This window comes from Argentina silus (genome assembly GCF_951799395.1).
Source record: "Argentina silus genome assembly, chromosome: Y".
Lineage (NCBI taxonomy): Eukaryota > Metazoa > Chordata > Actinopteri > Argentiniformes > Argentinidae > Argentina > Argentina silus.
This window is the reverse complement of record NC_139654.1, coordinates 23,580,354-23,605,682: the sequence shown is the minus strand read 5'-3', so window position 1 is coordinate 23,605,682 and position 25,329 is coordinate 23,580,354. Positions and strand designations below refer to the sequence as shown.

General features: G+C 45.7%; 1 pseudogene across 1 annotated transcript; it reads left to right on the top strand.

The window, feature by feature from the left end:
* The first annotated feature begins 12,098 nt into the window (after nucleotides 1-12,098).
* On the top strand, nucleotides 12,099-23,886 carry LOC310824026 (mediator of RNA polymerase II transcription subunit 17-like; annotated as a pseudogene). Its single transcript has 16 exons — nucleotides 12,099-12,183; nucleotides 13,840-13,905; nucleotides 14,092-14,255; nucleotides 14,350-14,424; nucleotides 15,031-15,082; nucleotides 16,385-16,534; nucleotides 16,612-16,698; nucleotides 16,891-17,035; nucleotides 18,014-18,144; nucleotides 18,368-18,540; nucleotides 18,673-18,800; nucleotides 19,097-19,194; nucleotides 19,395-19,589; nucleotides 21,891-22,028; nucleotides 23,189-23,240; nucleotides 23,748-23,886. The product of its transcript is annotated as a mediator of RNA polymerase II transcription subunit 17-like (transcript).
* The last annotated feature ends 1,443 nt before the right edge of the window (nucleotides 23,887-25,329 follow it).

Below are 25,329 nucleotides of genomic sequence, written 5' to 3'. Positions count from 1 at the left end.
CAAGGCTGGAATGGGCTACAAGACCATCAGCAAGAAGCTTGGTGAGAAGGAGACAACTGTTGGTGCAATTATTAGAAAATGGAAGAAATACAAAATAACCATCAATCGCCCTCGGCCTGGAGCTCCATGCAAGATCTTGCCTCGTGGGGTAAGGATGATCATGAGAAGGGTGAGGGATCAGCCCAGAACTACACGGGAGGAGCTTGGTAATGATCTCAAGGCAGCTGGGACCACAGTCACCAAGAAAACCATTGGTAACACACTACACCGTAACGGATTGAAATCCTGCAGTGCCCGCAAGGTCCCCCCTGCTCAAGAATGCACATGTACAGGCCCATCTGAAGTTTGCCAATGAACACCTAAATGATTCAGAGAAGGCTTGGGAGAAGGTGATGTGGTCAGATGAGACCAAAATTGAACTCTTTGGCATAAATTTGACTCTTCGTGTTTGGAGGGAGAGAAATGCTGAATGCTACAATCCCAAGAACACCATCCCCGCCGTCAAACACGGAGGTGGAAACATTATGCTTTGGGGTTGTTTCTCTGCTAAGGGTACAGGACGACTTCACTGCATTGAGGGGCCAATGGATGGGGTCATGTACCGTAAGATCTTGGACGAGAACCTCCTTCCCTCAGCCAGAGCACTGAGGATGGGTCGTGGATGGGTCTTCCAGCATGACAATGACCCAAAACATACGAGGCAACAAAGGAGTGGCTCAAGAAGAAGCACACTAAGGTCATGGAGTGGCCTAGCTAGTCTCCAGACCTTAACCCTATAGAAAATTTGTGGAGGGTGCTGAAGCTTCGAGTTGCCAAGCAACAGCCTTGAAACCTTCAGGATTTGGAGAGGATCTGTAAAGAGGAGTGGACCAAAATCCCTCCTGAGATGTGTGCAAACCTGGTGACCAACTACAAGAAACGTCTGACTTCTGTGCTTGCCAACAAGGGTTTCTCCACCAAGTACTAAGTCATGTTTTGCTTGGGGATCAAATACTTATTTCCTTCGATCAAATGCAAATTAATTATAACTTTATATAATATGTTTTTCTGGACTTTTTTTTTTTATATTCTGTGTCTATTTGTTAAAATAAAAGTACCATAACAATTATAGACCGCTCATTTCTTTGTAATCGGGCAAACTAACAAAATCAGCAGGGGATCAAATAATTATTTCCCCCACTGTATGTTTTTACTTGAGTAAGAGTATGCAGACCGTGTTGGATGTGATGTGTCCTGGGGAGAAAGTTGGCTACTCACCAGGATCCGTGTCAAGCTCTGACTCCTCAGTCGGCAAGCCCAAGCGGAAGATGGTTGTTCAGATAATACATAACACACCAAAGAATCCCAAAGAATATGTCCACCATAAGATACGAAAAGAAATCCCGCTTTGCCTGACAACTCCCGCCAACACACAAGGTCAGTTGCAGCGTTCACCAACCCCTTTGCCTGGCGCAGTCAACTGACTTAAGCCTTTCGTCATCGCCACGCCCGCCCCGGGTCCCAACCTCAGCTGCCCACCTCCCCGGGTGTGGAGTGTGAAATATGATAATGTACTGTCTAAACTGCGCTCTACACCCATCTAGCCCAGCCCTTTCTTTAGCACTGTGACTGCCGATAGCACTTGTTCTTATCGAAGGTTTTACTTACTTAGACAGATGTACTTATTGTAAGTCACTTTGGATAAAAGCTTCTGCTAAATGACATAAATGTAAACATATTCCTAACAGGAGAGAGAAAGTCCCAGAATGAAAATGTGAGAGAGAGAAATACAGTATGTCTGAGTGGTGTAGTAGTCACCCTTGGATCAACACTCCATAGCTTCATCTTGGACGAAGGGTGAAGTGGGCAAGATGGAGCACTCTAATCTCAAGACTTAGTATTTATTTTAGTAGTTCACCTGTCCAGGTATGAAGTAGGCAGGGCCCTGGGTGTGGAAGGAAATTTGCTGCTGGGGGATCATCATCATCTGGGTGCCTGGCTGGTAAACATGAGTGGGTGCCATGGGCCGCAGCGTGCTGCTGGGTGGGACCTGTTAGGCATTGCGAGGCAGACTTGGCTGGCTGTAGTACGGCTGGAGAGAGAAGAGGAGAGAGAGAAAGAGAAAGATGAGGAGAGAGATAGAGGGAGGGGGAAAGAGATGTTAGGGAGGTGTCCAGTGCCCCTCTTCAGCCTCTTCTATTGTAATGAGAACCTTCAATGACTACATTTAAAACTAGATTAAAAAGAGACTACTAATTCCATTTCTGTCGTATCTGCCAGTTAGGCTAACATGGCATACTACAATTATTGGGAGCATACTGACTGGGATCATATTGACCGAACCGCAAAAAAAGGAAAAAAGCAAGCTAATACTGGTTTGTTCTGGGTTTCTTCATTAACAATCTGCTGTTTCTCTAGGAGGGAACTTTAGTCAAAAGAATGATGGGAACAGGAACACAGTCAACTCCGACAGGCTCTGCCAGGATGACCTGAATCCTTCAGCAACACATCTCACACACAATTGGAAGCAAGAGAGAGAAGAGGGGAAGAGGGAGTGAGAGAGGGAGAGAGCAGCACAGTCAGTTAAGTCAACAGTCAGAGCACATACTCCACCCAAACTACCGCCAAGCAGTAGATTAACAAGCAGCATGCAAAGATGTGGAGGTCATCCATATAGTCTGTAATGAAGATGCTGGTGTGTGTATATTAAAAAGTTAATGTATGTGTATAGGCCTATAAGACATGCCCTTGGATTTGTGTTGTCATATGCATTTTAAAAAAGTGTTATAGTAAGTAACTTGTGCACTCTCCCACATGGTGACTGGTGTATATGTGGTGGAAACTCCCTCAAGCCCATGCTTAGATCAATCTTATGCTTAAATCCATGTGGGGGAGAATTGGGACATTCCATACAGTGAGTCAAGAGAGAAAACTCACACACTGGCACTCAATCCCCTTACTGGTTTTAGTTGCGGGCATTCCACCGCCTCCCCGGGCTCACAGGGCTCTGTGGCGTGCCAACGCGGTGATCTGTCCTCCGATCACTCTGTCAGAGAGAGAGAGAGAGAGAGAAGAAGGTAAGAGTGGGAACACAACTGACATGTTGAAAGCGCCTGAGGATGTAGCTATGACAGAAATAATAATTGGAGATAATGATGTTCATCAGTTTTCCTAGTAGAGTATGTTGTGTACTTCACCAAGTTGCCTCTTGAATCATGACAATAGTAAGTAAGTCCACATTATTTGGCACATCCAGAGGCAGCTTTCATTGTGGCTGGAGACTTCAACCAGGCCAACCTGAGGAGATTTCTACCTAGGTTCCATCAGCACATATCCTGCCCCACGCAAGCTAACTGGACCATTTTACTCTCCTTTTCAAGTGTTACAAAGCCTCATTCGGTAAATCTGATCGCGCCTCTATCCTGTGATTACCAGCCTACAGACAGAGACTGAAACAAACAAGCGAGTCGTTCATTATTGGAGGGATCAATCAGATTCTGTGCTCCAGGACTGTTTTGATTCCGCCGACAGGGACATGTTCTGGGTCACCGCATACAGTAACATAAACGAATACACAGATACAGTCACTGGTTCCATCAGGAAATGTATCAATGACGTTGTCCCCACTGTCACTGTTCGGACATTCCCCAATCAAAAGCCATTAACTCCAGGGATTTGAACAACGACAAGAAATCCAGATACGACCTACGGAAAGCTTTCAGAGATGCTAAAAGACAATACAAGGACAAGGTAGAATCACAATACCAGGGCATGACGTGAGAGATATGTGGCGTGGGCTGCAGACGTTTGTGGATTATAAGGGGAGACCTGGCAGTATGTGCATTGATATACAGACTGATACACAGACAGATTCCTTTAATACAGTGTAGTCTACTGTATGTAAGAATGGCCAAAATGACCACCATCAATGAATAAAATATAATACATACTGGTAGATGCTAGCTTGTGCTGCATGTAACCAGATTTTTTCTGATTTGGAACTCCGCCCACCTACTTCTGGTCAATGTACATTTATGTAAAAAAAAAGTAAAAGTGCCCACGTTAAACTTGTTTAAGCATTTAAGAATACTAAATATGGATAAAGGAACCACAAATGATAAGTAACTATACCTGGGAATAAACATTTAGATTAGATTAGATTAGATTCAACTTTATTGTCATTGTGCAGAGTACAAGTACAGAGACAACGAAATGCAGTTAGCGTCTAACCAGAAGTGCAAAATAGCAGAAAGTGCAATGAACAGTATTTACAGGTAGTGCAATATATGAGCAGTAAGTAGTGCAGTATAATATAAGTAGTGCAGTGTAAGCAGTATATGAGTAGCATTAGCATTATAGCAGAGTAAATAAGTTACAGTATGAACAGTGTAGCAGCATATGAACTGTATAGGTAATGCAGTCTAGCAGTATATATATGTATTAACAGTAACATGAGGTAGATAGCAGAATAAATATAAATATGGAATGCCGTATGAACAGTATAAACAGGTATGTACAGTATGTGCAGAGTATTAACAGTAGTATTAAGAAAATATAAGGATATGTGCATTATGTGCATTATGAACAGTATGGACAGATATGTACAGAAGAGCAGTGGTATTGAGTAAGAGCAGGGGAGGGGAGTGATTGTCCGGGTGGGGGGGGGGGGTTGCAGGGGTAGTAGGTTGTCAGGTAGGTGCAGTGTTCGAGTTCAGTAGGGTGACAGCCGCAGGGAAGAAGCTGCCTCTGAACCTGCTGGTTCGGGTGAGGAGAGACCTGTTGCGCCTCCCGGAGGGGAGTGGGGTGAAAAGTCTGTGGTTGGGGTGAGAAATGTCCTTGACGATGCTGCGTGCCTTACGCAAGCATCGTTTGCCCTGGACAGCTTCGATGGAGGGGAGTGAGGAACCGGTGATGCGTTGGGCAGTTTTCACCACCCTCTGCAGTGCTTTCCGGTCAGATGCCGAGCAGTTACCATACCATACCTGTGACACAGTTGGTAAGGATACTCTCGATGGTGCAGCGGTAGAAGTTAACCAGGATCTGAGGAGATAGATGGACCTTCTTTAGTCTCCTCAGGAAGAAGAGACGCTGGTGAGCCTTCTTTATCAGGGTGGAGGTGTTGAGGGTCCAGGAGAGGTCCTCAGAGATGTGGACACCCAGAAACTTGAAGCTGGTGACTCGCTCCACCTCAGTCCCGTTGATGAGGATGGGGGTGTGTGCGCCAGCTTCAGACTTCCTGAAGTCCACAATGAGCTCTTTGGTCTTCCTGGTGTTGAGAGCCAGGTTATTTTCGTTGCACCACACTGTTAGGTGCTGGACCTCCTCCCTGTAGGCCGACTCATCGTTGTTGCTGATGAGACCAATCACCGTTGTGTCGTCTGCAAATTTAACAATGGTGTTTGAGCCATGTACAGGTGTGCAGTCGTAGGTGAAGAGGGAGTAAAGGAGGGGGCTCAGCACACAGCCTTGTGGAACGCCGGTGTTCAGGGTGAGGGTTGAGGAGGTGTGGTTGTGAAGCCTAACAGACTGAGGCCTGTTGGTTAGGAAGTCCAGAATCCAGTTGCAGAGGGAGGGGTTGATGCCCAGTTGCCTGAGTTTGGAGATCAGTTGCAGAGGGGATGATGGTGTTGAATGCTGAACTGAAGTCAATAAACAGCATTCTCACATAAGAGTTAGTCTTGTCGAGGTGGGACAGGGCGGAGTGAAGTGCCGTTGAAATGGCATCCTCTGTACTCCTGTTCTGCCGGTAGGCGAATTGAAAGGGGTCCAGTGTGGGTGGTAGGCAGGTCTTGAGTTGAGCTAAGACCAGCCTCTCGAAGCACTTCATGATGATGGGCGTGAGTGCCACTGGTCGGAAGTCATTTAAGCTCGTTGCAGTGGAGTGTTTTGGCACCGGCACGATGGAGGTGGTCTTGAAGCACGCGGGGACAGCTGCTTGGGCTAGGGACAGGTTGAATATGTCAGTCCAAACCTTAGTCAGCTGCACAGCGCAGGCCCTGAGGACGCGTCCGGGGATCCCATCAGGACCAGCAGCCTTGCGTGCGTTAGTCCTGCTCAGTGCCGCACACACGTCGGTGGGAGATAGAGTGAGGGGCTGGTGATCCGCAGGGAGCACAGCCTTGATGGCCACCTCCTTGTTGTCCCTGTCAAAGCGGCCATAGAAGTGGTTCAGCTCATCAGGGAGGGAGGCGTCGACGGAGAGGGGTGAGGTGTTAGTTGGTTTATAGTCTGTGATGGCCTGGATGCCCTGCCACATGCGTCGGGGGTCAGAGTTGTTCCTGAAGTGATCCTCTATCCTCAGCTTGTGGTTGTGCTTGGCCTTTTTGATGCCCCTCTGCAGATTAGCCCTGGATGAGCTATAGGCCCGAGCATCCCCTGATCTGAAGGCAATGTCGCGTGCCTTCAGCAGGAGTCGGACCTCACTGCTCATCCATGGCTTCTGATTAGGGAAAGTGGTGATCCGCTTGAGTGTGGTGACACTGTTGATGTTAGAATTGATGTAATCCAAAACAGAGGAGGCATATGAATCAATGTCCGTGTGGGAGTCATGGGTGGCCTGAGTGGCAAACACAGCCCAGTCAGTGTTTCCAAAACGCTGCTGGAGCGCTGAGTCCACTCCCTCTGGCCAGACCTTGACTGTCCTCACTGTAGGTTTCACTCGTTTGATGAGTGCTGAGTACTTGGGCAGTAGGAACAATGAGAGGTGGTCTGATTGACCTAGGTGGGGGAGGGGAACGGCTTTGTACGCATCAGCCATGCTGGTGTATACTTGGTCCAATGTCCTGTCTCCTCTGGTGGGGCATGAGACATTTCGGTGGAATTTGGGCAGTACAGTCTTTAAGTTGGAGTGATTGAAGTCACCCGCGACAATGAAGGCTGCCTCGGGATGCAGAGTCTGTTGTTTGCTAATGGCAGCATGCAATTCTTTCATAGCAATCTTAGCATTAGCATCCGGGGGGGACATCGGCTGCCGTGATAACAGTTGACGTGAACTCTCTGGGCAGATAGAAAGGTCTACACTTAACCATGAGAAACTCCAGGTTAGCTGAGCAGTGACTCTCGGTGATGGTAGTGTCCGTGCACCACGTCTTGTTTACATAAATGCACAACCCTCCACCTCTGGTCTTACCGGAGTCGCCTGCTGTTCTGTCTGCTCGGAGAACGTAGCGCCCTGCTATCTCGATAGCGTTGTCGGGAACCTCGCTGTTGAGCCAGGTTTCAGTGAAAACCATGACGTTACATTCCTTAATCCATTTGTGGGTGATGATCCGCAGCCGCAGTTCATCCATCTTGTTTGCCAGGGAACGAACATTTGCAAGGAAAAGGCTAGGTAGTGAGAGTCGGTGTGGAGTTAGCTTTAGCCTAGCTCTCAGCCCACCTCGGCTCCCTCGCCTGTGTTTTCGTTTCCGAGCCGGTCTGGGGCCTCTTCCGGTCGGTGTAGCGGAGTTAGCTGGACCCGCTGTTTTGGTAATCTCGGGTATATCGTCGATAAAGATGACTGGAGTGCCGGAACCGATGTCCAGAAGTTCTTGTCGGCTGTACGATATGTACGCTAAACTGTTTTTAGCGAGAATACTTAAGATAAACAAGCAAATGACTACTAATTCGCAAACTCTGGAGAGACACCGAGCGTCGCGAAGCATGCGCGCCGCCATCTTGGTCGTGCGCGCCGCCATTTAACCATCTCAATGTATTATTTGTGTTTTTAAGGGTTGGCAATTCTTCTAATATCTAAATGACCCTCCTGCACTGCATGGTGGACACATAATGGACTGTACACAAAATATTTTTACTACCGCTGTACTCAAAAACACTTAGTATACATATCAGGTGAGTTTCAACCATGACGGATGGGAATTATGAGGGAATTATTGACCCTTAACAGTTAATGGCCCAACAGTGAAAAGTGCCTTGTCTAGATTGCATAGGGAACACATTATCAAGTTTCAAGCTTCAAGTTTATTGTCTCATACACGAGTGCAGGGACTAAAATTCGGTTCCATGACAATGCAGCATACAAAATACAAATAGTACAAATAATACAAAAATACAAATACGCAGTAGTGCAAAGAAATAAGGACAGGACAATAAGTGACATAGTACAAGATAAGTGAGACAGTTGGACAGTGACGATTGTTGGAGACACATAAGACAATAGACATGACACAATTGCAGTATAAATAGTAAAAGCAAAAAGTAAAGTGGGTCAGTGGAATGTCATTATTATTGCACTGTGCCGTTGGTGTAAGAGGTCGTTGTTTAAAGTGACTGTGTGCTGGTAAGTCCATTCTGTGGGTGTGATGGGGGTAAAGTCATGAGTTTGGGGTAGGCTTATTCATGAGCCTGATGGCCTGGGGGAAGTAGCTGTTGGTGAGCCTGAGTTTTGGCCCTGAGGCTCCGTCTTTTGGACGGCAACAGTTCAAACAGGCTGTGGTTGGGGTGGCTGGGGTCTCTGATGACCCTCCGGGATTTGCTGACACATCGCTTGTTGTATATGTCCTGGATGGAGGGAAACTGACATCCACTGATGCGCTCAGCTGTCCGCACCATCTTCTGCAGCGCCTTGCGGTTGAGGGCGGTGCAGTTGCCGTGCCAGGCAGTGACACATCCCGTCAGGATGCTCTCGGTAGTGCCCCTGTAGAAGGTCCGCAAGATCTTGGGCCCCATGCCAAACTTCCTCAGCCGCCTGAGGTGAAAGAGGCGCTGCTGTGCCTTTTTTACCACCTGATTTGTGTGCTCGTCTGAGATATGGACGCCAAGGAACTTAAAGCTGTTGACCCTCTCTACTGCGGACCCGTTGATGGTGATAGGGTCCTGTTCCCGGCCTTTCTTCCTGAAGTCCACCACCAGCTCCTTGGTCTTGTCGGTGTTGAGGGAGAGGTTGTTCTCCTGGCTGTACTGGGCCAGTCGGTCGACCTCTCTCCTGTAGGCCGTCTCATCGCCGTCTGTGATCAGGCCAATCACTGTGGTGTCGTCAGCGAATTTGATCACAGAGTTGGAGCCATCAGTGGCCACACAGTTGTGGATGTACAGGGAGTAGAGGAGGGGACTCAGGACACAGCCCTCCTGTGTTGAGGGTCAGGGGGGTGGAGGTCTTCGAGCCCATTCTCACCACCTGTCGTCTGTCCGACAGGAAGTCCAGTATCCAGTCGCATAGGCCTAGGTTTCTCAACTTGGTGTCGAGCCTGGAGGGGACAATAGTGTTGAATGCTGAACTGTAGTCAACGAACAGCATCCTCACGTAGGTGTTCCTCTTCTTTAGGTGGGTGAGGGCAGAGTGGAGTGCGGTGGCGATGGCGTCGTCAGTGGATCTGTTTTGCCTGTAGGCAAATTAGTGAGGATCCAGGGTGCGAGGGAGCATGCTGCAGATCTGGGCCTTGACATGCCTCTCAAAGCATTTGCTCACGATGGGAGTGAGAGCAACAGGGCGCCAGTCGTTTAGGCATGTTACCTTGTTCTTCTTCGGCACTGGGACAATGGTGGATGACTTGAAGCAGGAGGGGACTGTTCCTGTGGAGAGGGAGAGGTTGAATATGGCCGGACTCCCCACCTCCTCCATCAGGCCTCTGCAGCTCATCCAGAACGCTGCCATTCGTCTGGTGTTCAATCTCCCCAAATTCTCCCATGTCACGCCCCTCCTCCGCACCCTCCACTGGCTCCCGGTAGCAGCTTGCATCAATTCAAGACCCTGGTGCTTGCCTACCGGGCGGCAAAGCGAACAGCCCCTCCCTACTTGCAAGCAATGGTTAGCTCCCAAACCCCTGCAAGATCACTCCGCTCGTCCACTTCGGCTGCCCGCCTGGCACCGCCGCCTCTACGTGGATGCAGTGGCCGCGCTACTCGGTCACGGCTTTTCACTGTCCTGGCGCCCCACTGGTGGAATGAGCTTCCCACTACTGTCAGGACTGCAGAGTCACTTCCAATCTTCCTCCGTAGATTGAAAACCCATCTCTTCAGGCTACATCTTAACAGACCCTCCTGAAGACCGCTTCACCCTCACTACCCCCCCCATACTAACCCTAACCCCAAACCCCTCTTCACCCCTGCTACCCCCCTGTACAAGTTCTCTCCTGCTAATAAAATAAATAAAATTAAAAAAAATAGCCTACTGGCATTACGACTGCCAATGGCCCTTGGTGTGAGCATTGATTACGTTGTCTTATGATGACTGTTGGATAGATGATTCACTTACTTAAACAAATGTATTGTTGTACGTCGCTTTGGATAAAGGCATCTGCTAAATGCCATGAATGAAAAAAAATGTAAATGAATATATCCGTGAACACACCAGCCAGTTGCGCTGTGCACACTTTGATCACCCGGCCTGGGATGCTGTCTGGTCCGGCCGCTTTGCGGATGTTGACACGCCCAAACTGCCTGCGCACGTCTGCTTCGGTGATGACCAGGGCGCTGGCAGTGCTGTCTGCGGTGTGTGTCCTCTCTGGTGGGATGGCATTGGAGTTCTCGAAGCGGGCATAGAAGCTATTCAGCTCATCCGGGAGAGAGCTAGCTACATTAGCTGCGCAGCCAGGTCTCCCTTTGAAGTCTGAGATGGTGTTGTAGCCCTTGCCACATGCTGCGTGAGTTGTTGCTGCACAGTTGTGACTATCTTATTGCTGTATTCCCGGCAACCTTTGGCTACCTTGATCACTCTGCAGAGGTCGTAGCAGGCTTTCTTGCCGTTGGTGATGTCACCGGATTTGAAGGCTGTATCTCTCGCAGTGAGTGCAGCTCTGACTGCGCTATTAATCCACGGTTTCTGATTTGGAAACAGCCGGACAGTCTTTGTGGGGACAACTTCCTGAATTCCATGTTGTATGAATCCCATGACTCCTTGCGCGTACCCATGTAGGTCGTTATTCATCTCGCGGTAGATTTCCCAGTCCGCGTTGTCCAGGTAGTCTTGTAGGACAGCCTCTGTCTCCTTGGACCAAACCTGGATCGTTCTCACGGTGGGTGGAGCGAGTTTCAGCTTGTGTCTGTAGGCGGGCAGAAGCAGGATGGAGGAGTGGTCTGATTTGCCGAACGGAGGTCGAAGGAGGGGTTTGTAGGCATGGCGGAAGGGGGTGTAGCAGTGATCGAGAATACTTCCGGCATGCGTGTTTACATCGATGTGTTGGTAAAGTTTGGGAATGGCTTGTTTCAGCGATGCTCGGTTGAAATCGCCCACCACAATAAGAGTGGCCTCTGGGTGCTTGTTTTCTGTGTTACTGACTAAGTCATAAAGTTCGCTGAGCGCTGTACTTGTGTTTGCTAATGGTCTAATGTACACCGCTATTGCTACAACGGCAGTGAATTCGCGAGGTAGCCAGTGAGGGCGACACAACAGCGCTAGGTATTCTAAGTCTGGAGAGCAGAAAGTCTTAAGGGTATGAACACTCTCTGGTTTGCACCAAGTGTTATTGATCATAAAACACACCCCACCTCCTTTGCTTTGTCCAGAAAGTTCTGCTGACCTGTCCGCGCGGCAGACGGAGAACCCTGGAGGGACAATCGCCTGGTCCGGTGTGTTTTCTGTAAGCCAGGTTTCAGTCAAACAAATGATGTTACAGTCTCTTGCCTCAGCCTCAGCTTCATCAGCACTCCAGCCCTGCGACCTCTTGGTTGCCGCCAGCGGCGGCGCTTCTGTTGTTGTGGTCCGGCTATTGTTGTTGTTTGGCCAGCGTCTGGAGTGAGCAGTGGGTCCCAGTGAAAAAACTCTGGTTTTGGGTACGTAGTCATCAATTCTCTCAAGTGCAGTAGTGCGTCTCTGTCATATCTAAGATAGCAGGCTACTTTAGAAGGTAAAATAACACAAAATAACAATAAAATAAGCAAAAAGCTGCATTGTCGTTCAGGAGCCTAAAGCAGCCATACTCGGCGCCATCTTGGAAGCCTTATAGACTGTACACAAAAATAATTCAAAAGCGAAACATGATTTTTAATACCACTGTACTCGACAACATTTATAGTATGCATATCAGGTGATTTGTTTTCCCTATGCAATCTAGACAAGCTTAATGGAGCTCGTTGGAGCTCAGAGAACACAGATTTGTGTCTGCCAGTGTTAGCTAGCTAGCAGCTGATTTTGAAGTACGTTTTTGTCCCAGTCGTATGTCTGACTCTTCTTAGCCGTCACCATGTCGGGTGATCCAGCAGTGCACGTCAGCATCGAGTCCTCCTGCGAGACGCAGGTGGTGTCTCTGGATGGGATGGAGACATACAGTTAGGTCCATATATATTTGGACTCTGACACTATTTTTTGTTATTTTAGCTGTTTACTAAAACATATTCAAGTTACAGTTATATAATGAATATGATATATACAATGGGCTTAAAGTGCAGACTCTCAGCTTTAATTTGAGGGTATTCACATCCAAATTGAAGGAAGGGTTTAGGAATTACAGCTCTTTTATATGTAGCCCCCTCTTTTTCAAGGGACCAAAAGTAATTGGACAATTGACTCAAAAGCTGTTTCATGGACAGGTGTGGGCTATTCCTTTCTTATTTCTTTATCAATTAAGCAGGTAAAAGGTCGGAGTTGATTCCAAGTGTGGCATTTGCATTTGGAAGCTGTTGCTGTGAACGCACAACATGCGGTCAAAGGAGCTCTCAATACAAGTGAAACAGGCCATCCATAGGCTGCAAAAACAAAAAAATCCATCAGAGACATAGTGGCAACATTAGGAGTGGCCAAATCAACAGTTTGGTACATTCTGAGAAAAAAAGAACGCACTGATGAGCTCGGCAACACAAAAAGGCCTGGACGTCCACGGAAGACAACAGTGGTGGATGATCGCAGGATCCTTCACATGGTAAAGAAAAACCCCTTCACAACATCCAGCCAAGTGAAGAACACTCTCCAGGAGGTAGGCATATCATTATCCAAGTTTACCATAAAGAAAAGACTTCACAAGAGCAAATACAGAGGGTTCACCACAAGGTTCAAACCATTCATAAGCCTCAAGAATAGAAAGGCCAGATTAGACTTTGCCAAAAAACATCTAAAAAAGCCAACCCTGTTCTGGAACAGCATTCTTTGGACAGATGAAACTAAAATCAACCTGTACCAGAATGAAGGGAAGAAAAAAGTATGGAGAAGGCTTGGAACGGCTCATGACCCGAAGCATACCACATCGTCTATAAAACACGGTGGAGGCAGTGTGATGGCATGGGCATGCATGGCTTCCAATGGCACTGGTTCACTAGTGTTTATTGATGATGAGACAGAAGCAGCTGGATGAATTCTGAAGTGTTTAGGGATATACTGTCTGCTCAGATTCAGCCAAATTCAGCAAAGTTGATTGGACGGCATTTCACAGTACAGATGGACAATGACCCAAAACATACTGCGAAAGCAACCCAGGAGTTTTTTAAGGCAAAGAAGTGGAATATTCTGCAATGGCCGAGTCAATCACCTGATCTCAACCCGATCGAGCATGCATTTCACTTGCTGAAGACAAAACTAAAGGCAGAAAGACCCACGAAGAAACAACAACTGAAGACAGCTGCAGTAAAGGCCTGGCAAAGCATCACAAAGGAGGAAACCCAGCATTGGGTGATGTCCATGGGTTCCAGACTTCAGGCAGTCATTGCCTGCAAAGGATTCTCGACAAAGTATTAAAAATGAACATAATTTGTCCAATTACATTTGAGCCGCTGAAAATGGGGGACTGTGTATAAAAATGGTTCCAATTCCTAAATGTTTCCTACAATATTTTTGTTCAATCCCTTGAATTAAAGCTGAAAGTCAGCCCTTCAATTGCATCTCGATTGTTTTATTTCATTGTGGTGGCGTACAGAGCCGAAATTATGAAAATTGTGTCACTGTCCAAATATTTCCGGACCTAACTGTACGTCCTGCCTCTGTCCATGTCCCAGAACCTGGCCAAACGGAGGCGGAGCCCAGGGACCAACAGTGGGGGAAACAAGAGGCGGAGGAGGATGGTGTGAGACAGTCATAGACTGTAAAGTGAATTTGTTCGTCAAAAGCAGACAAACATATCATAGTATACCTCTTGTGTTCCTGTAAAAGACAAACTGACATCAGCAACACTCATGATTTTAAGTAGCTGTGCAGTGAGTCACACAGAACTGAATGGGTTAACTGTTAACTCTCTCTCCATCTCACAGCCACAGTGAAGTTCCAGCCGTCTCTGTGGCCCTGGGACTTTGTGCGTAATAACCTGCACAGCTCTCTAACAGAGATGTGTGTGCTCTATGATGTCCTCAGCGTGGTCAAGGAGAAGAAGTACATGGCCCTGGACCCTGTGTCCCAGGACCCCTCAGCTGGCAAGGTAAGTTAATTCGATGGAGGATAGTGTCGTGTGATATTTAATTATATTCTCTGGACCATTCTAACCCCTGATTGTCATTCTCTCCCTTCCCTAGACCCCCCAGGGGTTCCAGCTAATCACTAAGAAGAAGTCTTTAGCCAAGCAGAAGTCTTTAGCCTTGCTTCAGCAAGTCCAACTATTGTTCTTTGACATACTTATTATTATTTGAATTCTTCCACAGGCTACTCCTCCTACAAGTTGTAAGGTATTCACAAAAATCCTGTTACACAGAGACGTTTTGGTGGAACCAATGACGGCACAGAGAGCGGAGAATAACAGTTAGCCCAAAGGCGTATTTAATAATAATAATAATAATAATAAGGGATAAGGGAAGGGGGAGAGTAAGGGTAATCCAGAGAGTAGTCGAGGGCCGGTCCAGGGTCGGTAGGGGGAGGTCCAGTATCAGGGGAGGGGAAGGAGCCGTGGGAACTGGGAGGGGGCCAGGAGTAGAGGGTCGAGGAGACGAAGGGGCTAGGTCCGTGGGAGGGTCGAGACGGAATCCAAGGGGGTCGGGACTGCAGGAGAAACACAGAAGACAAGGGGTAAGACAACGACGAGGAGACAGACACAAGGAGCACTAGGAATCACTGGAGGGCTGAAGCGTAGTTGTGAAGATACACAAAAGTTACCGTATGGTCACAGTACGTTCTGGCACTGGACTAAAGCCTCAGGCAGGGTTTAAGTAGGGCGTTGATTTGGGATGGGTTGCAGGTGCATTGATTGGGGACGGTTCCAGGTGCGATGTCGACTGGGAGGAGGACGCTCCAGTGATGACCGCCACAGCTTCGGTTAGGAGGGGGAACCGTAACAAATCCAACTATAAAATGTGCAGAGAGGTCTGATTTGCGTTGCTATGACTTTTGGTGTTAATACCTATTCAACTTTTTAAACGTTGCAAACTTTTAACATGGAGGTCTAAACCAAAATATTACATTTAACCTCTATTACATTTAACCCTTTAACCTCTTACACCTTTTAAGCTATTAACATAATTTCAACTGTAAAATGTGCCAAAAAAATCAAAATGATCAACTCTGATTAAAGCTTTCTGATTCCCATTAAGCTTTTTGTAACTCCAAAACCTGTCATCCGGTTAACATTGTGTGAGCTTCTTTGTTACTGCAACTGCCATGGATCTTTCAGGACTCTTAAATAAAAACAACAGGAGACCTGCAGAACACATGAATGATTACACAACAATGCACTGTTGTTGCTACCAGTTCTACTGAAACCACTCTCAACCACTCAACCCTCTACCCACTCCACTGAACTACCCCAGGCTTATCCTATCTGTCTATCTATCTATCTATCTATGACCTTCTAACATACTATCTATCCAACCTTCTATCTTTCTAACCTTATATCTATCTAAACCTTCAACTCATCCCTTCTTCCTTTCACCAGGTACTACTGCTTCACTCAGTATAACCCATACTGATTAACTTCTTAATTGTTTTGGTCTTTCTATACCTCTCCTCTCTTATCTAGCCATCCCCCTCTTTATCTATCCGTTCATCCATCCAGTCACCCAACCAACCTATCTCACTTTCTTTCAACTACCCCGAAAATCTCCATCAAGCCTGATAAAAGCTTTCTGATACCTATTCAACTTTTTAAACTATTAAGCTTTTTGTGACTCCAAAAACTCTCATCAGGTTAACCAACCAACCAACTCTCTACCCACTCCACTGAAGTACCCCTGGCTCATCCTATCTATATATCCATCTATCTAACATTCTATCCATATAACCAACCAACCAAACCATCTCTAACTTTATCTGCTACCATAATAAGACTCTCACTTTCTTTCAATTACCCAGAAAATCGATCTATCGAAACATCTTTAAACCTTTTCCACTACCAAAATAAGACTTTGCAAGCCCACGAAGCTTCTTTTGGAACTTTTATTTTTCTAGTTCTTATTCTGCTCAAGACCACATGCAATACTATCTTTGAGTAAGGTTCTTCAAATGAGCAAGCTGTACCTTGCATATTTCTCAAATGAAAATCAGAGTGTCACAACATTATCGACTACCTTTGATTCAACATTATAAAAATACATGATCAACTCCTTCATTATGTCTCTACAGGGTCCTTGTTTCCTCACCAGGGCACCTTTGAGGTTATCAAGAACAGAGACATTGACCTGGACAAGAAGCTCCCAGAGGACTACTGCCCACTGAATGTGCAGATTCCCAGTGATCTGGAGGGATCAGCTTACATTAAGTTTACTGCAAATTGTTAGTTATCATAGAAGAGTCTTGAATTAAAGTTGATATTTTACCTGGCCACTAATATTATTACATCTGTCTTCCAGGTGTCCAGAAACAGGCGACTGACATAGGTGACCGGGGCACAGTAAACCTTTTCTGGAGGCACCCTGAAGCCAAAACCGGTACACACAGTGGGCTTCTTGTAATCCTTGTCTATCCTTGAATTATTGTAATTCAAACAGAGAACTATGTTATTTTTGTAGACTTACATTTTGCATTTGATGCACATATTACCATTTTCCATTGTTATACCCCAGATCATGTCAGCTAGAAAACATTGAATTGAGTGGTTTCCCTCCCTCTTTCTCCTCTTCGGTACCCAGCCGTGACATGTGAAGTTGGAAGCAGCCCAGAATGTCCTCCTCTGTAAAGAGATCTTTGCCCAGCTGTCCCGTGAGGCAGTCCAGATAAAGTCCCAGATCCCCCATATCGTAGTAAAGAACCAGATCATCTCACAACCCTTTCCAGGTGATGGACGAAAGCTTTTGTGTACATTGCGTCACCGCTGTTTATACTGCTTATACTGTTTTACTGTTTATATTGTTTATACTGTTTATACTGTTCATACTGTTTATATTTTTTAGTACTTCTATTTTATTTTATTTTATTTTATTTTAAAACCTATTGTTGCACAACTCTGTGGCACTGTCACTTTTGCATTTCACTGTATACTTGTATGCACGTGACAAATAAAGAATCTTGTTTCTTTAATCTTTTGTTATATTGTCTTTAGACCTCCCAGTTCCTAGGTTTGAATGGGGAGTATACAGTGCCATCCGTAAGTAATGGGACAGTCTACATTCCAAAATTTTAGATTTGAAATCAAACAATCGACTAAAGTAGAGATTCTCAGCTTTTATTTGATATAATTGTTGGTATTTGTGTACATATCGGTTTCACCATTCAGAAATTACAACACTTTTTATGCATAGTCCCCCTATTTTAGGCTACCCAAAAGTAATCGGACAGATTTGGACATTTCAAATGTCCAAATTAAGCACTCATATTTAGTATTTGGTCGACAATTCTTTGCATGCAATAACTGCCTGAAGTCTGCGACCCATTGACCCCACCAGACACCCCCCCCCTCCCATGTTTGAAGAATATAACTTTGAAGTGCCTCATGAACTTCAACTTAGTTCAACTGTCTTACCCCATCAGAACCCAAAATACCATTGTTTCACTCCATTGTTTGTAAACAATGTAATTCAAACAAACAAACACTAGCTTCAAAACATAGTTAAAACTATCATTTAGATCTTGTGTATGGTAAGTCTTTGAATCCATAGCTCTATAAATTTGTAGGTGGTTACATTTCTCCAGCCCCATCCCTCAGCTGTTTACCAGAAAAAGTTTGCGGGGAGACTGCTTTGTTGTTGTTTGAACCCCAGATTGCCCCCTTAGTTATTGTCTGTATCTTACCAATGCTCTCCATCTGTTGTTCAGCTTTCCAGTTGTCTATATCTTTGTGTCACTCCACGGGATCAAAAACTAAACAGAGAGCCTCTCCTGAGAAACCTAAACCAGATGACCACCTCTACGTCGTAGAACACAACCTGCACCAGCTCATGAGAGAGATTAGACTAGTAGTTTGAATCAGACCGCCCAGGAATTTCTTTATTATTTAAATCAAAACATGATAGTATTACACTTTTAACTAAGGCCTTTTATATTTCTTTTTTTTCCATTGTTAAAGTCCCCTTTATTTTGAGAGAATGCCTATGCAGGTATGTGTACCCCTTTTTTCATGTTTGTGTAGCTGGTGATCTATAATGATGAACAATAAATTACCCTCTACAGTTCCACAAGCAGACCCTGAGCTCTGTGGCAGACCCTGAGCTCCCCACTAGCTCCCCCTCTGGCCATAAGAGGATGAGTCTGGCTGGCCCCATGGTTTATGACAAGGCTGAGATGATCTCCTCCCTGCAGCAGAGTGAGGGACGACTGGAGAAGATCATCAAACAGTGGAAGATGTGTTTGGCAACACATCTTCCGACGCAGCAGATAGGTACACATCTCAATCGCAACATAATGGAGCAGGATGACAGTGTATTCAATGAGTCTAGTTCAGGCTTTTAGTTGCTCATCTCTTTTCTCTGTTTCAGAACGGCGCAGACTATAGACAGCCTGGCCAGGACCCTCAGATCCAGGCCCACTGGTCAAACATCAACGACGTGTATGAATCCAGTGTGAAGGTCCTCATCACCTCCCAGGGCTACAAGCAGATCTGCAAGTAGGTTGAACACAGCCAGGAGGACTGGCCAGTTTAAAGCAACAGAGTTCTGCATATCTCTTAAGTCATGGTGGAAGGCTTTATGGATGGAGTAGGTGACAGTTGTGTGGAAATGATAAGGCTCTGTCAGGCCAAATCAACTAGCATGGAACATAAGGTTGTCCCACTGGTGGTGATTTGTGATTATAAACTACAATATTTATGTGGCCAATTATCCAGCTATATTAATGAAATCTAGTAAAAAACTTGACCACGAAAAAAGGATATTCAATTACTCTCCATTCTTATGTCTGCAGGTCTATCCAGCTGCACCTGAACATTGGGGTGGAGCAGATACGGGTAGTGCACAGGGATGGGTGTGTTATTACCCTCGCCCACCTTCCTCCTTTCTCGGGTAACAACCCTGCTCTCATGTTACCACCACTCACTTACTTCAACCACTTTCTTACAATGTATTGTACTCCACCTTGAATACTGGACATGATTTAGAAGGAAAAAAAAAGAATACCACTCTTAGATATACACATCTTTTCAGTGAAATAAATTCAAAATATTGATGCCACCTTTTTGCCATACCACTGTGTGGCTGTCTAGACCAACAGTGCCCCCCCTCTGTCTGTCTTGTGGTACTACAGATGTCCCAGCACCAGATGCATGCAGTGCAGCAGCTGGCAAAGGTGATGTGCTGGCCCGTGTTGAGCTTCAGTAGCCACATGGGGCTGGGCTCCGTGGAGAGCATCGGCAACACCTCCACCTCATGGCCATGAGGTATAGGTAGGGGTTGCATCTGTGAGTGATGATTACATTTATTTAAATTTACGGCATTTAGCAGACGCCTTTATCCAAAGCGACTTACAACAAATACAATTGATTGATTGAAGTAAGTGAATCATCTATCCATCACTCATCATAAGATAAAGTAATCAATGCTCAGACCCGGTGCCATAGGCAGTCACAATGCTTAAAAAAAAAAAAAAAAAAAAGTTAATTAACAGGAGAGAAACTTGTACAGGGGGGTAGTGGGGGTGACGAGGTCATTAGGAGGGGCCGTTAAGATGTAGCCTGAAGAGATGGGTCTTCAATCTACGGTCGAAGATTGGTAGTGATTGGTAGTGACAGTCATGACAGCAGTGGGAAGCTCATTCCACCAGCGGGGCGCCAGGACAGTGAAAAGCTGTGACCGAGTAGTGCGGCTGCTGCATCCACGTAGAGGTGGTAAGTGAATCATTTATCCATCAGTCATCATAAGATAAAGTAATCAATGCTCAGACCAGGGGCCATTGGAAGTCACAATGCTAGAACAATATCTATTTTTTTTTATTAACAGGAGAGAAACTTGTACAGGGGGGTAGTGGGGGTGAAGAGGTCTTTAGGAGGGAATGTGTTACACAATGAGTAGTAGTAGTGATTGGTAGTGACAGTCATGACAGCAGTGGGAAGCTCATTCCACCAGCGGGGCGCCAGGACAGTGAAAAGCCGTGACCGAGTAGTGTGGCTGCTGCATCCACGTAGAGGCGCCGGTGTCAGGCGGCCAGCTGAGGTGGAAGAGCGGAGTGATCAGGCAGGGGTGTGTGGGCTGACCATTGCTTGCAAGTAGGGAGGGGCTGTTCCCTTTGCCACCCGGTAGGTGAGCACCAGGGTCTTGAATCTGATGGGAGCCAGTGAAGGGTGCGGAGGAGGGGAGTGACATGGGAGAATTTGGGGAGATTGAACACCAGATGGGTGGCAGCATTCTGGATGAGCTGCAGAGGCCTGAAGGTGGAGGCGGGGAGACCAGCCAAGAGCGCGTTGCACTAGTCAAGGCAAGAGATCACAACCAAAAGTTGTGCTGCTTCTCTGGTGAGGAATGGACGTATCCTTCTGATGTTGTAGAGGAAGAATCTACAGGAGTGTGCTGTCGCTGTGATGTTCGCCACACAGGATAAGTGGTTGTCAAGGATCACCCCAAGGTTCTTGGCTGTATGGGAGGAGGTCACAGTAGAGTTCTCTACTGTGATGGAGAGGGCAGGCTTTCCCTGGGAAGAAGAGCAGCTGGTGGACTGACATCCAAGCAGAAATGTCTGCAAGACAAGCAGAGACATGTGTTGCCACCTGTGAGTCAGATGGGGGGAAAGAGAGAAAGAGTTGAGTGTCATCTGCGTAGCTGTGGTAGGAGAAACTATGTGAGGAAATTACAGAGCCAAGAGATTTGGTATAGAGGGAGAACAGTAAGGGCCCTAGGACAGAGCCCTGGGGGACCCCAGTGATGAGGGCTCGTGGAGAGGACAGCGATCCTCTCCACGAGCAAACCAGGAGAGTGCAGAGCCAGAGATGCCCAATTCTGAGAGGGTGGAGAGAAGGATCGGGTGGTTTACTGTGAATGCAGCAGACAGGTCCAGAAGAATGAGAACAGAGGAGAGGGAGGAAGCTCAAGCAGAGTGGAGGGCCTCCGTGACAGCAAGGAGAGCAGTCTCAGTAGAGTGCCCAGCCTTAAAGCCGGATTGGTGAGGGTCAAGGAGGTTGTTCTGAAGGAGGTAGTGAGACAGTTGGTTAGAGACAGCACGTTCAAGGGTTTTAGATAAGAAGGAGAGAAGGGATACCAGTCTGTAGTTATGGACAGCAGACGGGTCAAGAGTTGGTTTCTTGAGAAGAGGCTTGACTCTGGCTGTCTTGAAGGCAGCTGGGACAGATCCTGTGGATAGAGAGGAATTGATTAAGGTGGTAAGGAACGGAAGGAGGTCTTTGGAGATGGATTGGAGAAAGGGGGAGGGGATAGGATCGAGGGGGCAGGTGGTTGCCCGCTTGGATGTGACCAGTTTTAGAACATCATCAGGGGAGAGGGGGGAAAAATCTGATAAACCAGAGACCGGGTGTAGCGGAGGAGAGGTAGCAGTGTTGGTGAGAGGTAGAGGGAAAGAGCTGCTAATGTCATCAACCTTCTTTTCAAAGTAGGTGACAAAGTCATCGGCAGACAGGGAGGAGGGAGGAGGGGGAGGAGGTGGTTTGAGGAGTGAGGAGAATGTGGAGAACAGATCCCTTTGCCCATACCCCATAGGGACTTGTGTAGGATTTGATGAGTGAAACTAATGTTCATTCTCTGTGTAACCCCAGTATGTAATGGTCCAGATAGTGGCTGTAAGGTCCTGGTCCAGTTCCCGTACAGCCAGAGCAAGGAGGTGCCCAAGAGTGACATCATCCAGGATTGCAAGTGGAACCACCTGCGTGGCCCCTACAAGGAAGTCCACTGGAGTTATACAACGTGTATAACTTGTCAACAGTTGAATATTCAACGGAAAATAATGATCATATCTGGATTGCATTAATCTTAGCCATAGCGATTTTGGGATGGCTTTAATAAAATACAAGTTATCATAGCCAACCCAACTGTGTATTTCTTGCCATGACGTTTATGAATTATTGTAAGCTACTCCAGACAGCTTTATTTCAAAAGTTTGTATTGATATGTACTACTCTGACCACATTGTTTTGAAACATTTTATTGAAAGTGTTTTTTATTTTCTTATATTTTTAAGTTTGTTACAGAGAAATAAATGCAGACCTTGCTGTGAAATAAATATATAATTACCCTTGTGTTTCTATTCATGTAATTGGAATGGAATGACAGCAGCTGTTTTGTAATATGTTCAAGAAAATAAAATATACAGTTAGTCTTAAAGTGGAATTTCCAGTGGTTTTGTTGTTTTCAGTAGTCCATAGTAGACACATTACCAAAAAATCGCATTTCAAAATTATGTCGATATCTGATATGAGTGTAGATATCAAGCTTTGAATTTCCTGCAACTCCCAAGATTCTATCTGTGTTCTCAGAGCTCCAAATAGCTCCATTAAGACTTCCGGTTTTGCTTTTCGCCGTAATCGCGGCTAAAAAAATATAAAAGCGCGAGTTGAAACGGAATGGAAAGTGGTGGGATCACAGTATTTTTTTCTTATTTTTGCTGAAATAAGTTCGAATTACGCAGCAGAAAGTATATACAATTTAGAAAAAGTAATTTTGAGCTTTAAAATGTACATATTGATGGAATTACATGTCATTTTACACATATTATATTTGTATAAACTGGATTGTACAGAACTATTTTTCAAAGATTTCAATACATCTCTGGTACCACTCTACTCTACAAGACTTCAAGAAAGCATATCAGCTGCGTTTGAATCTAGAGTTGCTGGCCATTTACTGCGGAGGGAGGGGATGTCTTTAGGGAAGATCCATCAAGATCATGTCTTTAGTTGGTGATATGTGTTTGCCAGTTGTGGGGGTGGGTTTGTGGGGCTCTTTGGTGCTTTCCACTTGGCTTGGTGGTGTCTTTTTGTGGTTTGGACTCCTCCTTAGGAGGTTTGTGGTTTCCCTTGAGTTCTCTGGTGGTGTCCATTTGTGCCTGTGCCTCCAGTGTGTCCAGTGCATCTAGTTCTTGGAGAGATAATCAACTTGTCCAAGGAGGGGTGAATATCTGTTTTTGGTTTCACATCTCTCTGGTCTGGATTTGGGGGGCATTTGTGATTGGCTTTGATTTTGTCTTCGAGTGAGTGCCTCTTTGGTATCTGTGTTCTCTGAGCTCCAATAAGCTCCAGATAGCTCCATTAAGACTTCCGGTTTCGCTTATCGCCGTTTTCGCGGCTAAAAAATAATAAAAGCGTGAGTTAAAACATGAATGGAAAGTGATGGTATCACCATATTTTCTCTTACTTTTGTTGGAAGAAGCACACATTACGCAACAAAAAGTATATACAATTTTGAAAAAGTAATTTTGAGCTTTAAAATGTACATGTTGGTGTCATTTTACACATGCTTATTATATTTGTATAAACTGGACTGTACAAAATTATTTTTCAAAGATTTCAATACATCTCTGGTACCACTCTACTCCTCAACACTTCTAGAATGTATATCAGGTGAGTTTGAATCTAGAGTGTTCACGTTGTCATAAGACATTTTTTTGTTTTTCTCAGTTCTAACACTGTAGTCACGAAAGCGTTGACGCCAAAGCGTCCTCGTCTGTTCAACTTGGAGGAGGTGGCCCGACTGTGCTACGAGAGTGATGAGAGTCAGACTGATTCTGTCTCTTTCCCCATGGAAACTGTGTCGTAGAATTTAAATCATAGTATTTTGAAATAAAATACCGTTACCCAGAGCTGTTGATTCATTCAGAGACTTTATTCACAGAGAACGAAGCCGGGTCAGGTTTGCAAAGTTGAACCCCTTCCACTTCCGTTACCTGTCCTTTTATAAACATCACACAGGTCAACGCCCTTCATTCAAATTCCTGTCTACTTACACCAATGATATTTAAGAACTACATTTCGTCATCCAGGGGCTACTCCCACCTGACGTGGCGTCGGTCAGTCTGTGGAGAGATCAATTGACCTCGGCTGTTTACAAAAGCCATCTGTCCTGGCTGTTTACAACTGTGTTTATTACTCATCTATCCTGTTTCTGCAGCTTTGATCTATTGTACTCCATTGTGTTCATACAATACTCTAGTCAGCCCTTGGTTTAACCTCACCCCTCCTTAATTGCACTCTTCAAACATTCTTAAGACCATCTGTTTTCTTGTGACCTTTTCCCCTAGGTGTGGGATTACAACCCTTATATGTCTTTAAATTTACCATATACTCCCCCCTTTGGGACTTAATAGTCCCACATCCTATATTAATAAGTTGTAAATGATATACTAATAAAACAGGTAAGTGATTTTAAGACAATCTACATAGGCAACTCACAGAAGTAAACATAACCTGTATGGCATCATCAATATAACATTCTATTAGCTCCTGGGGACACGCCTCCTTTACAGGTGGGGGCGAAAAACCCAGCCCCATAACTGATGAAGACATTGTGAGTGAAAGTTTGTGGATAGATAGCCTAAGCCTCAGATCTCGTAGGGAAAGACCCCCTCCGATTCTGGTTTTACAGTGACAACCTTGTGTGTACAATGTACTATTGTTAGCTAGTTAAGCAGATTGGGTACTTTGAGCTGTATGCTGCCAGTAAATAGCTAGCAACATTTGCCATGATGACATCGCTTTCAATTCAAACTCATCTGATCCATACTCTAGAAGTGCTCCCAAGTCGAGTGGTACCTGAGATGTATTGAAATCTTTGAAAAATAGTTCTGTACAGTCTATTACATATGTCCTACACAGTCTAGATTGGGTACTTTGAGCTGTATGGCTGGAGTAAATAGCCAGCAACATTTGCAATGACATCGCTCTAGATTCAAACTCACCTGATATGTATTCTGGAAGTGCTCCCAAGTAGAGTTGTACCAGAGATGTATTGAAATTTTGTACAGTCCATTATACACTCACCGGCCACTTTATTAGGTACACCTTGCTAGTATCGGGTTGGATCCCCTTTTGCCTTCAGAACTGCCTTAATTCTTTGTGGCATAGATTCAACAAGGTGCTGGAAACATTCCTCAGAGATTTTGGTCCATATTGACATGATAGCATCACGCAGTTGCTGCAGATCTGTCGGCTGCACATCCATGATGCGAATCTCCCGTTCCACCACATCCCAAAGGTGCTCTAT